A 14,226-nucleotide genomic window follows, 5' to 3' on the forward strand; every position below is an offset into this window, starting at 1 on the left:
TACAGCGCTGGAAGCGTTTGTCTTAGCTTTCAGTTGGAAGCACAGTCTACCATGGCAGTAAGGCATGGCCACAGAGCACAAGCTCACGCGATGTCTGTGGTCAGGAAGCAGAGAATGGTGAGCCCTGCTCAGCTCACATTCTCCTTTTTATTCAGTCCAAGACCCCAGCCCATGTGCAGCTCATATTTCACTTGGGTCTTCCCTCCCATTTAACCCAGTCTGGAATCTCCCCCATAGATATGCACAGAGTTACCTTTCTAGATTCTAGATCCTGCCAAGTTGACAGTCAGAACTAACCATCACAGCAGCCCTGCCCCCACCGCACTTTAGGTCCTGTCCTCCATACCATATCCCCCCTTCTATCCAGGAAGAGTCTGGGCTGAGCAGGTGTTCTGTAGAATAAACTGCATGCTGACACTCTGGTGCTTTCATTAGATGACACTGGTCATGTTTGGGAGGAAGGCACACAGGTGGCACATGTCTGGTACATGATATAAGCCTGGCCTATCACCTGCCTGTCTACTTATTGGGACACCATATTGAGGAATCACACTGCTTTCCCCATCTATAGTCTACACACTATAAAAAAAAGTTGTCAGGCTCAGCCCAAGTACAGAGGAGGATTAAGCTCACTTGAAGGAGGGAGGGAAATCAAAGACCACATCAGACCCTTGGCATCCCTGGCAGAGTGACTCTGCAGCCACATGACATGGGCTGTTTCTCATTCCTGCCCTGCCCTTTGGAGATGTTGCAGTGACAGCATCTTATCCTCTGTTCATCTACCCCAGACAGCTGGAATGGTCAGTAAGGAAGACTAGACATCTCTTTCCTCTTGTTTATTTATTTAATTCTTTGGATAAGCATCACCCTCCAACACTCGTCCACTCTCCTCCTGTCTGCTCCCACAAGCCCAGCTCTGGCCTTCGGCTGTGTGTCTTGTGCAGCTCCAGTGAGAAAACCAAGAGCTGCTGTAGTTTGTGAGCAAGGTAGGCCTTCAACTGCCAGGAAGAGTTGCTCCTGTATTGTTGTTCCTCAAAGAATAACTTTTCTGCATGTGATACACATGCCCCATTCTGATCAGAGTAGTCTCTGGGAAACTGTAGTCAGATGGGAAACTGACCTTCTTACAGCAAAGGAATTGTTCCAGGAAGGCATGAGTTAACCTAGTTTACTTTTAAGGTAATTTTCTGGTGTGGGCTAACATCTGTTACCATATTATCCTCCTAAATTCCCCACTGAAGTTCTGACTTCCAGTCTGTAAAGATGTGTAGGGCTTTGGAGAAAAAAAAATTGTATGAAGGTGAGTTTGTTATGGTGAGTTTTGGTCCAGCATGGCTGCCATCTTTGGTATCCTTGTATAAGTGGGGTGGGGAGGGGGGGTGGTAATTTGTACATAGATACAAGCAGGCAGGTGGTGTCCTGTGAAGATGAAGGCAGAGGAGAGGATGTGAATCTATGAGGCAAAATAGACACAAAACCAACCTTCAAGAGGAGGAATAGAGCAGGAAGTCCTCTCTAACCCCCACGCAACTGACCCTGCTGGCCCCTCAGCCCTGGACTTGCAACATTCAGCACTGTGAGACAAGTGCCATTCGAGACCCGTGTTGAGCTCTTTGACATGTTTGCAACCCTTCCTGGGTGTGAGGTCATGGCTTATGTCATCTATTATTTGAGAAGACAGAAGTTATCAAAACTCTTGATCTATCTGCAGCCAGGACACTCCCCATGAGTTACACAGGGAGACACACTTGCTGGGTCCACCTGTTTTAGCTTTGACATAACCCCTGTGGGACCTTGTTCTATGAAGAGTCATGAGCCAGTGAGACACCTTTCCAAACACTCAAAGGCACAGAGTTGGCAAATAGGAAACTGGAAGCTCCTGGGGGCTGCACGCCCACTGGTGCATTCATTTCTCAGCTAGCATGTTTTCCTACATTACTCTCCAACCTCCCTACTTTATCTTCTCATCTTAAGCTGAACTTATTCTGCCTCTGTGCACCAGGATTTAAACCCAGGCCATTCAGCTCCTGAATCTACATTCTTAAATATTGTATATACTACCCTAAACTTTAAAAACCATTATAATGGTACTTACTTTGGTCTGGAGTTAATACCTCTAGTAATTTGACTTGAATTGCATTGGCTTCCTTGGAAACCACATGGAGTTGTTATTAATAACATCCTTTGTACATCATCTACAAAGCCTGTGGTTCTGCTATGGCTTCACCACACTTAAAATGGAATGGGGTTTTGTCAGTGCACTTAGCCATGCTGAAGTCTGCCCCACTGTAGAACAGCTCCACATGTCAACACATCAGGCTCTCTTGGGACCCTGGTGCAAACCTACCCGCATCCCTAAGGGTCACATCATTCATAAGTCAAGCTTAGTGTGTAGGAAAGTGTGCCTTAGGACCAGTGAAGCCCTGTGCACTTTTCCAGTGATATTACCTGTTTCATCTATGCAAGTCCTTGATTAGAGCTTCCTGCTTGGGGTCCCCAAGGGATTTCTTGAGTAGGAAGCCAAGAGTCTCCTCTGTAAGTGACTTTGCAGCATGCTTCAGCCACTTCCTTAAACATCATCATTTCAGGCCCTGGTCTTGACCACATCCCCATATCTTAGGAAGTAAAAACTTAATTTTTAATTCCAAATAGAATAGTATGCTGCTTTAAAAAATACTCTGCTTATTAAAAGACAGAAAAAGGATTGGCATTCTGATGGCGTGGTAAAGTGCACCATGCTTGAACTTGCTGTGTAAGACAAAGATCCGGCTATGCATTACTCTCTAATTTTGCTTTTTGGAGACAGTCGTTAAGCCCTGTGGTCACACCTCATCTGCAAGCATCAATGGAAGCCCCACCCCTTCCTGTCTCTGTGACACCTTTACTCTCAGTAGGAGCTAAGGTGGGAAAACTACCCCAAAAGAAAGCATTGCTAGCTCCCTCTCCTGTCTTCTGGCCCCTGACCTTAGAGACTTTCCTGTTGCTGTAACCAATTATCTGGTGACAAATGCCCTGAGGCAGGAAGAGTTTACTGTGGCTCATGGATTGAAGAAGTATCAGGCATAGTGGGGTGGTATGTCAAAAAGAGCTGCTCATAGTGTCCCACAACTATGCAGATAGGACACAGAGGGAATGGGATAGTGCTACCCACAATCAGGTGGTTTTCCTCTTCAGTTACCCCTCTGGAAAAGTCGTCCCAGACACACTTAGCAGTGTGCTTCACTACTGCACGAGAGGTGTCTTTTCCCAGTCAAGTAGACAGTAGGGAAAACCACCACAGGGTTGATGTTCAAGTCACAGCTTGTCCTTGTGGGATGCCACATTCTGTTGTGATCATACGGTTTTACAACATCTCCTGTGTCCTCCTCAGTACCCCCAAGAACCCCTTGATGTCTCCTCCCAACCATCCTGGAGGCCCCACTGTCCCCTGTGGGATCTCTTCCTACCTGTAAGCTGCCTGTGAGTCAGACAGAGAGCTTCAGGAATCCAGGTAGCATGAGCTATCCCTCATGCTGGGTGTTATACAGTTGCCTTCCAGTCTTCCATGATCCTGGAAGTATCCTCCCATTAACAGTTCAGTAAGTAACCCCCAAAAGTAGATTGGCTCACCAAGTTTGACTTTGGTGGTATTATTCTTTTGGTTTGCTACTGGTTTTCTATCTACCCTTTCTGGAAGGGAGACATTTGTCCATGTCTCCCTAGGAATAGTGTCACACACTGGTGACCTACCTTCCCCAGGAAGGGCTCATTTCTGAAAGGTTCCATAGCCTCCCAAAGTAGCACCAACAGCTCAGGACCAAGTGGTCAAACACATACACCTATGGGGGATGTTTTACACACAAACTGTACTTTGCATCAGGCTCCCAAGGGATACCAACATTGCTGTAGGCACTGGGTCCTTCTTTTCTGTCTATCTCCTTCATATGACTAAAATAACTAAGGAGTTATCTTGTAAATATATCAATTTATAATCTTAAGAAAGATTGCATTTTGATTATTACATACTTTCTGAGATGCCAAATGATTTATTTTGGAGTTTGAAAACCTATTGTCTTTAAACTCACTCGACAGCAAAAGCTATTCCTCTTAATAACTTTATTTAAAAGAACACAAATAAGGATTTAGGCCAAGAAATTGGCATAGATGGTGTAGCAATGAACGTATAGTTCTTTCATATGCTAGCGATTGATTTTCTGAGTCTAAATGATTGCAAATCAAAGAACTACAAAAAGAGGTCCCATTTAAGAAAGCAATGAGCACTGCATGATTTACAGAAGCAAGAATTGCATCTACATGTTAAAAACATATAACCTGCTTCCTCTGCTCTTTGGGTCCTGGACACCTGGTGTGTACATGGAGCCTGATCTTATGACAGCCACATTCTTCCCCCCAAGTCCTGGGGTGGCAGAAGAATCCAATGTTTTAAACAGCACAGATTTGAGCAGGCATGCTCAGACGCCTGAGCTCTTGACTCCCTTAAACCACAGGATTGCCCCTGGCTGGCCCTGCCTTTCTCTTGATCTCCACCGCCTTTCATTTGTCCCAGGAAACAGCTGTTTTAATACACTTTCATTTCAAAGTGGGACGCTTTCATCTCTGATCAAATGCAGAGTGACATGTATCGGAAGCACATTTCCCTGGTAGGTTGACACCGTTGCAGAAGGGCCTTTAGTCATTTATAGCTTTGTGATTTCAAATGACATACATGTCGGCGGCTTGTGGAAAGTGCTTACAGGGGGCTTGGATGGAGCTGTTATCCCACTGCGTTGATGCCCAGCTCATGAGAGCCCGCTGGGTCACGTCCTTTGGGAGGGGCTAGTCAGAAAGGCTTGAAGGAGCCAGTGCACATCCCTGTGCCTGATCAGGAGGCTGAAGCCTACTGTGAAAGTGAGAAGCTGCAGACACCATCTGACTTTGTCTAAATCCCCATGGTGCTTGTCCATTCTGGGTCTTTTAAGCAGCATTGAGAGCATTGGGATATAATCATGGAAGGTATTGTTTGTAAGGAGGCTGTGATGTTTTAAGCAGAAACAAAAATAAGGAGATTAAAATGGCAAGGATGAACTCTGTGTAGCTCCTACTGTGTCATGAGAAGAAAGTATCTTCAATCACACAGAGATCTATGCTGATGGAAGAAGGCCTTGATTGCTAGAAAAGCTGTCTGCTCTCCTCTAGGCATAAGGCAGGAACTTCTGGAGGAAGCCAGCCTGAAACATCTCAGTGAGATGGTGTGGGGACATGCCTGCTGTGTGCCCACTGTGTGCCCACTGTGTGTCCACTGTGTACCCACTGTGTGCCACCATGTATCTGCCATATGACCGTGGGTGATCACAGCTGGAGGCTACCCTGGAAGTCCAGCTCTTGTTATCCCTGAGCTATGTTTCCAGTAGCATCCAGGACACAGCACCTTCTTTGCCCCCGTTTGCTTTCTTATTGCTGTGATCAATACCGTGGCAAAACCCACCTTGGGTAGCAAAGGGTTTAGTTGGTGTATTGGCCACAGCCCATCATAGAGAGAAGCCAGGCAGGAACTGAAGCAGAGGCCAGGCCAGCGGTGCTGTTTACTGGCTTGCTCCATGTGGCCTGCTCAGCCTTATTTCTTATATAAGCCAATGTCCTGTGTAGCACTGCCCACACTGGATTGGGCTCTCTCGCCACCAATTACTAATCAAGAAAATGTCCCATGAATATATGCATGGAGCAGTGTAATAGAGGCAATCCCTTAACTGAGGGATTAATATGGTCTGGCTCTAGTCTGTGTCAAGTTGACAAAAACAAAACAAAACAACAAGAAAATCAAAAAACAAACAACAACAATCACTGAGCGTCTTCACTTCCAGAAGCAGGCTTTCTGTTTCCATTTGGTCTGTTCTAATGACCCACCTCAAAGAATGTCACCCTGAATATCTTCACTTTCCCTGCCTGGAGCAGTGGCTTCATCCTCCTGAGACCTGGGGACCCTGGCCTCCTCTCCTTTCTGTACTTATTTGACTAGAGGAGGAATTCTGAGTGAGGCTGCTGTCCTGAGTGGTCCAGCTAATCAAGGCCAACGCTGGGTTCTAGCATCAGACGGGAAAACGACAGGCCCACGTGCATCTGTCTCTTAGTGCATGCCTTCTCTCTTCTCATCCAGCGACCATGTGGACTTGGAACCAGGACTCTGCACAAACAGCAGCTTCCCAGGGCTCTGAGTCAACACTCATTTCTTCTACAAAGTTGTGAGACAGCAGCTCCTTCATGATCCCTCCTCAGAAAGCTGGATGCTGCTTGTTCCTGCCATGGCCAACTGTAGGTCCTGACCTCCACTTCTCAGAGTATTAACTTCAGAAAACCTGCATGTACCAACCCTCTCTGTTCATTTGAGATGTGGTCAGCAATCCAGGAATATCCCAGTTCAAGGTTTGGGAACCACACCTTGAAACAGAATCATTCAGAAAGATGGGGCCATATTTCCCTATCTTGGGGGAGGATGGGAGCCTTAGGTAACCTCTACTTAGCCATAGCAGATGGTTAATTGTAGTGCCAGACTCCCTCAGCACCCCTAAGCTCTTCCCTTCAGCATGGCACAGCAATTCAGAAACCCCTGCCTCTGGCCTCAGTGGACTGAGCTGTGTCTGTGCTAGAAAGTCTCCTGCATTGCCATGGCATTCGGAATGGCCCCTCAAGCCTCCAAATCCAGAGACAAAAGCTGGTGTCAGCCATTGACCTGCTATGAATGGAGTTCTACAACAGTGCTGCAAAGTGATCCCACGGCAGAAGCTGAAGATCTGTGCCCTCCTCCCTGGCCGGACGAGGGTATCAAAAGCTGGGGAAGAGTCAGATGTTGGCTGTGGCCACAGTCTCCTGGGAACCCACTTTGTATAGCAGCTGAAAAGACTGGGAGCCAACAGATGAACCCCAGGGTCTAATGGTAGAGATTTTGGGAAGAATTCTACAAGGCCACAGGAAGAGTCTGTGAACTCTCTTAGGCCCAGCACCCACAGGGTCACTTCTGTAACCTATGTAAGGCAGGTTTACTGACAGGAAGTGAGATGGCCTGTGCCTAGAGGGTATCTAGCTATGAAGATACATCCCATTGCGTGACCACATCCAGCAATCACAGACCCGAGGTTCCTGTTAGCACTTCTTCAAGGACACTTTCAAAAAATTACTGAAATCCTGCAGTCACAGGACACTAGGCCACTGTCAGCTCTGGCCTCCTCCTCTTAAGGGTTAAAGTCTTTGTACCATTAAAATAGTACACATCAGAATAATGACAGTAACTGCTGTCACCTGTGCATCCCAGCAGGGCAGGGCTTTAAGTGCAGCTCTCAGTGAAGTAACAGCCATGTTTTGGGGGCACCGAGAGGGAATTACTTCTCAGGGCCTCCAGCCTAGGAGAGGTGGCTTCTGTCACATGGCTCATGACCCGCACTCTAGACTCCACTACAGTGTACCAGAGTCTGAAGAGAAGGGGGCTGTCTAGACGAGGAGAGACATTAGGATATTGGATCCCTTCACGGAGATCCTGCCGTGTGAGCCAGTCGGCCATGCTGGGTCCAGTGTGGCAGGGACATCTCTCAAAGATGCTTTGCAGGAAGTTCTGCTTCCTGACTTTGTGACTTCATGTGGTGTTGGTGCATGTACATCCTCAGGACTGTCCTAAGTCCCGCAGCTAGCCACCTGTCTCACTCAGGTGCAGCTGTTCTCACCAGGGCAGGACACTCAAACCTCCGTCATCTCCTAGGCCTGAGAAACAAGGTGCACCTTGAGGGTGTCTTCCCTTACAGTGAGCATTTATGTTGAAGGTGTGCCTTGTGTTTGCAGTGGGCAGCCTTGCTGTTGTGCGGTGCTGTGGATTTGTTTCACACACCAGTTTTCTGAACTCTTGGTGAGCTCAAGGGGTGAGGGCCTCCAGGCTTGGGTCCTAGTTGGATGCGCCTTCCCCTTCACTGCCCTCCCAGTACTTCCTACGAGAGATTTGATGACATTTATTTCACTCATACTCTCTTATCAATGTGGCTTGGCCTTGGTCTGCAGTACAAGCACAGAATTCATCCACTCTGTCGCAGGGAATGGGTCATTTGTCATGTCTGGTAATTTATTCATTCTCCATTGCTGTTCAGGGACACCTGCATTATAACCAAGTCACCCCACAAACCAGAATCTGCACTCTCCCTCTGCTGGGCCAATGCACCAGACACGGTGTTGGAAGCCTTTAGGCTGCCAGGTCTCTGATTCTCAGGCAAAACTATACAGGCCACACTGTTGAGTTTTCCTGGGTATTTATTTCCATCTTCCCTCGTTCAAACAGAGACTTAGAATTACAGTCTATTTCCAGGTTGTGATTTGCTGGTATTTTGGTGCCTTGTCACAAGTTTGAATTAATTTAAAAGAACTACAACTTCTCTGACGTTGAGTTTTTCACAAAGTATTTCTTTTGTTTGTTCCTGTGTCTTTGTGTCATACAAAATTTGCCTGACACAGCTCTATGGTGTCTCTCAGCATCCCTCTATCTGGTTGCCCTTCTTTGGGGACTTTTCTCATATTGTAGCTCATGATACCTTTAATGTGTGGTACATACAACTGTTTCTCTTGGCCGTTATAAACAGCAGTATTGTGTCATCTGAGATCCACTAAAATAAAGTTAATGTTTTTAGTCTGCCTTGAACTTTTAACTCTTGCTGGCCCAGTTTCTTCTCCTACAATCTCCATTGTAATGGTATTCCTGAAATTAACGCACGACTTTTTACTTTACTTTACTTAATTTTTTTATTTAATATTTCCTCAACTATAGCCCTTTTAGATTGACTTAAAATATTGGCATCTTTTTAAAAAACAAAAACAAAACCTGCCATCTGAAATCTTATCAACCACCAGAGCTCTCTACTTAGATATGAACTAAATGGGTGGTGCATGCCTTTAATCCCAGCACTTGGGAGGCAGAGGCAGGTGGATTTCTGAGTTCAAGACCAACCTGGTCTACAGAGTGAGTTCCAGGACAGCCAGGGCTATACAGAGAAACACTGTCTCAAAAAACCAAACCAAACCAAACCAAAAAACAAACAAAAAATTTTCTGCTCACCAGAAACAGCAACACCAGTAGCAACAGTAGCAACAGTAGCAACAGTAGCAATAGTAGCAACAGTAGCAACAGTAGCAACAGTAGCAATAGTAGCAACAGTAGCAACAGTAGCAACAGTAGCAACAGTAGCAACAGTAGCCAGAGTAGTAAGAGTAACAACAGTACACCCCAGACACTTCCCTCTAGGCTCATTCTCCTCTCTCCCTCCCTTTCTTTCTCTCTCTGTTCCTTCCTTTCTTCCATATATCTATCAATCACTATTCTATCTGCTGCCTATAAATATTATCTATAATTTATTTTTCTGCCTTTCTTCAATTTATTATAAATGTCACCTACTTATTGTTGTGTCTGGCCAGCAGATCACAGCCTGGGTTCTAGCCTGGAAAGGCATTTTGGAAACCTGGAAGAGAAGAGGGGCTAGGCGGCGAGAGAAAGAAATGTAGCTAAGACAACATTCTGATCAAAGCTCAATTTTACTATTTCCAGACACTCAGTTATAAAGGAAGGGGGAGGAAACCCGATTTCCCGCCAAACAATCTCGGGGTCCAGTAGCAGGACGAACACATGTGTGCCTCCAAGCAACAAAGCGACAGGGTCCAGCAGTGGGCGTGGCAGGACGAATGAGCAGGAAGCTCCACCCTTGAGCAAGCAGGTTCAAGCAGGTGGGGGAAGGGAAACCACAACTTATCATCTATCAGTCTATAGCTATCATTTATCTAAATATTATCTACCTATATTTCTTCAATCTGTCTACCATCTGTAATCTATCAATTTACTATCTATTTATGCATGTATCCTTTATTGTCATCTACCCATATATCTATTGATCTACCACCTACCTGTCAATTATCTCTGCCTAGGTCTAAATGTCAACATCTTTCCATAATTGCCCTGGGACAGCCCAAACCCAGTGTGATAGCATTGAGAGGTGTGATGGTTGGGGGGTGATCAGGATCTGATTGTGAATTCATTGTCTTTATTACAACATACAGGGGCCAGCTGCCCCAACGGGAAGACACTGAAGAAGGTGATGTTCTGTGAAGCAGTAAGTGGGTTCAGAAGCCCATTGGATGTGAATATCTCAGCTTGGTGGAACAGAGGGGTCACCATTGCTACTTTGTAGTTTTCTTAGCTTGCAAGCCTTTGAAACTTGGTGCTTTGTTCATGCAGTCTGAAAAGACCTAGATGCTGGCACTGTGCTGGCTGGTCCTGTGGTTCTGGGCTGTAGCAGAGTTGCCTTTGCTGGGCAACCTGGAAGCAAGTGGATTTTCTGGAAAGGCCAGTGAGTGTTCCTAGACAGGTGAGACTGGGAATACGGAAGGAGGTAACCTGGAGTCAAGAACTTGGGACCTCTTCCCCCAAACGTCTGTGCCAATTTCTAGCCTTGACTCTTAATGACTTATTGCTACACCCATAGATCAGAAAGCATCTGTCAGTATTCATCAGAGAAGCTCCTCCTTCTTGCAGTAGATGGTAATTATCACAAAGATCTCCTAAAACTGGTTAGTATGCAAAGAATTAGAGGTTGTAGAGTGCTCAGCTCTAAGTGGGTGTCTGGTAGATACTGGATGGAAACTAATAACATGGGCATCTCAGTTGCTATTGATGGCAAACTTATTTAACTGCCCCTTTATTTTTAGGTTTAGAGAGAACAGAAAGTGGGTCTGGTAACTGGTTCTCAGACAAGCCAGGACACGCACTGGGGTGGCCAGCCATCCCAAAAACTAGGAGGAATTCACTTCTTAGAGGGCCTCGGAATTTCTGTATCAGAGGATGTGCTTGCTGAAATCCTGTCTCCACTTACTAAGTGCTACTTTGGAATTGCACAATGTATCGAAGAAATGAGTTAGCCCTGGCTGTGTTTGGGCACACGGGAGAAGGAGGAGGAGGCACACAAGTGGGAGGCAGGAGTGGTGGTGGTGGTGGTGGTGGTAACTAACTCCTCTTGAGGGGTACAGAGTATGACAAGCAATAGGAAGAAGGAAGCAGAGACACCAGGTAGGAGCAGACATGAAGCCCCAGTCCTTGGGCGTCAGTGGTCACTGCTACAGTGTGGCAGCAATTACTTGGAAAGTTTCATGTCTTGATGTGCATCTGGTTTTGTGACCTCCACCAGGCAACATTCCTAGACATACAGGCCATAACACTTCTCTTCCTCGGGGCTTGCACCCCACTGTTCTCCAGTGCACACCTTCAGGAGCATACTTATGTAGTAGACACACACAGCTCTCCACCTATTCACTTGCCTCCTTGCCAAACCTTTTCCCATCCACCTATGACCCCCTCCCTCTCTGACTTTAGCCAGGTGACTGTCTGTAGCCAGTGAGTAGCATCTCCAAGGCCAGAGAGACCAGCAGGTGTCTGTGTGTATTGGCCTCTTTCCTTGTTCTGATGCTCTGTCTGGTCATGCAAACTTATCTGAGCAACGGAAAGGCAGGGGGAGCAAAGTTGAGCCTCAATCCTCAATCCTGAGGTCCCCAGAGGCAAGCAATGGCTCTGAAAACCCTCATTTTCAAGGAAATACAGCTAGACCTGAGGAGCCATCTAGTCAGTCTGCACTGACTAGCAAGAACTCAGATCAGCAGGAACCCAGAAGTGGGGATTCAGTGGACACTTTGTTTAACTGAACATTCCTGTTTGTTACTTAGCATTGCTGGGGCAGCAGATGGCGGGTACACTCACATGAGGCTGATGCTCGGCATGCTGGGAGCTCATTGAAAGCACAGTAAATGATCAAGTGCTGAGGGGAAAAAAAAAGATAACTTTTCTGTGAGATCACGGAGCCTACAGCATGCCTGACTTGCTGTAGCACCCATGAGAGCCCATCAAAGCATGTTACGTCGTCTGAAATCACACTTGATAAACTCAATGATTTCTAGTCCAGTTGGAGCACCCGGCTGGCAAATGTGGGCTTCAGTTAAGCAATGTGAACCGAACAATGAAGACTGGAAGCCGAAAGGGAAACCTGTGCCCCAATTTTGCTTCATGAATTCCAAGTGTTTGGTGATAAATCTCAAAATGATCTAAGGCTTATTTTCCCATGATGCCAGGAGGGAAAAAGTATAGAAAAGGGGCCATATTTTAGAAGAACAATGGTGTGCCTGTTACAAACACATATATATTTCTGTTCGTCATTATGGAGGTATTTGTGCGCTTGCCAAGTGTGCTGCATGCCTCAGATTTAAAAGGCTAGAGAAAGATGGTTTTAATAAAGTTTCCTAATGTAATAGAAGACACATAATAACATCCTGCTTCAAATCTCTGGGAAAAGAAAAGTTCTTTTTGAAATGTTTTTCTTCCCCCTTCAAGAATTATTTTCAACTAACAAGAAGAGGAAGGAACCATGAGGCCCTGAACTGCCCCGTAGACTCATGGCTGCCCCTTTTTATGTGGTTGGTTGGTGATATTATTAGGGGTTCAGTTCCTCTGTAATCAAATGAAACAGCCAGAGGGCTAAAGGTAGGATGATAAATGAGGTCCTCCAGGAAAGCCAGATTTCATTTCTGTCATGGGTCAAATTGGCAGATGACCTCATGTGAAATCAACACACGGAGGTCTGTGTCTTGTGACCCAGCGCTGGTGCTGGAAGACGGTGGCTGTCCTCACATGAGCACAGGCAGCCCTTCAAGTCACGGCTGTTACATAACAGCAAAGCAATGACACGGGATCTCTGCAGTCACCAAGGAACCTCTGGCAACCAGTCAGCTGTGACCTCAGCCTTACGCACGTCAGAGCTGTAGGTCACAGGGACATTTGTACCTGCTCTGGGTCTCGTGATTTCCTCTCAGGAGTAAAAGCACCAGGTTTTATTGTTTCTCTGCTCTGTGGATTCTGATGCAGGCATGTGCTCAGGGTGGGGGGGGGTGGGCAGCAGAACAGGACCAGCTCGTGGGCTTGGGGAAAACCCTGCTTCAAGTCATCAGCTGGTTCCTAGAAAGGAAGGAGTTTGAATGGCACCCTTTAGAGTCAGCAGTGTGCTGGAAGGAGATAGTGACCTCAGAGCTGTTTGTGAGGATGGAGACACCCAGGGGAGGTGCTGTCCTTAGCAAACAGGCAGAGGTGGCTATTCCTGATTGTAATCAGGTACTTGTAGTCTGTGGAATTGTGTCAAACTAGGACAGGTCCCAGGGGGACCTCTCTATGATAGTCTCATCCTCCAGCCCAGGGCCCCTTGCTTTTAAGAAAGGGTCATCCCCCAGAACTCTGTTCTGGCTCTCAGAGCCTTCTCCTGACTCTCAGGCTCACCCGATTTTCTCTGCTTTGCCACCTCCTGTGCTCAAAGGAGTGGTAACAAAATCCTGTGGTCTCTGAGTGCACGCTTAACTCCTTCAGCAGCTGTTCTTTGTGGGTTTTTTATTCTTCCCATGCTAGAGAGGAGGGAAGTGAAGTGGAAGGCTATTTCTGGTCCAGCCTGCTTAGCAGAGGCACCCCACGTCTGCCTAGGTTCAAAGCCCATGTGACTTATGAGCTGTTTCAATGTGTGTGTGCCAGGCTCTTGTCAATCACCATCTTTGAGTGGTGGGGTAGACACTGCTATGATGTGGTGACCATCCACCATCAACACTACAGCATCTGTGACTAAAGCAGAGGACCCTCTATCACACAGATAAGTCCAGCTGATGATCAGAAGGCTTGGCATTAACAGTGAGGATTCTTGAATGGGAAAAAGAACATAGGCTTCAGACTGACTCATAGACACCTTTTTACATCTCTTTGCCTCTATCATCTCTCTCTTCTACCTATCTGCCTATCTTTCTTTTATCTATCTATCTGTCTATCAATCAATCAATCAATCAATCAATCATCTATCCATTATCTCCCTATTATCTATTATCTGTGTATCAGTCATATCTACCATCAATCTACATACCTATTATCTACATATCAATCACATCTATTGTCGATCAATCACTCTACTTATCTATTTATTATCTATTATATCTCTATCAATTACATCTCTCATCTATCATTTATTATCTCTCTATCATAATTATCTAGTATCTATAATATGTCTATTATTTGTTATCAATTACCCATCACCTGCCCACCCATCCATCCACCCGTCCATCCATTCTCCCACACATATACCCATACTATATATCCTATTGCTTCTGTTTTTCTGGGAAATACTGTCTAACTCAAATGTTCTTAACCCACATTTC

At 46.1% G+C, this 14,226-nt stretch overlaps 1 long non-coding RNA gene across 1 annotated transcript in view; it reads right to left on the reverse strand.

Annotated features, from left to right (window-relative positions):
• Positions 1 to 728: 728 nt before the first annotated feature.
• Positions 729 to 14,226, reverse strand: part of LOC147002542 (uncharacterized) — a 40,641-nt gene continuing 27,143 nt past the window's right edge. The window contains exons 2-4 of the long non-coding RNA XR_015048747.1: positions 9,401 to 9,464; positions 2,449 to 2,615; positions 729 to 1,453 (exon numbers count right to left, since the gene is read on the reverse strand). This is a non-coding gene — a long non-coding RNA (uncharacterized LOC147002542). The remainder of the gene's footprint in view (positions 1,454 to 2,448; positions 2,616 to 9,400; positions 9,465 to 14,226) is intronic.

Source organism: Mus caroli, unplaced genomic scaffold (assembly GCF_978045245.1).
Source record: "Mus caroli unplaced genomic scaffold, Mus_caroli_1 scaffold_10, whole genome shotgun sequence".
Classification (NCBI taxonomy): Eukaryota; Metazoa; Chordata; class Mammalia; order Rodentia; family Muridae; genus Mus; species Mus caroli.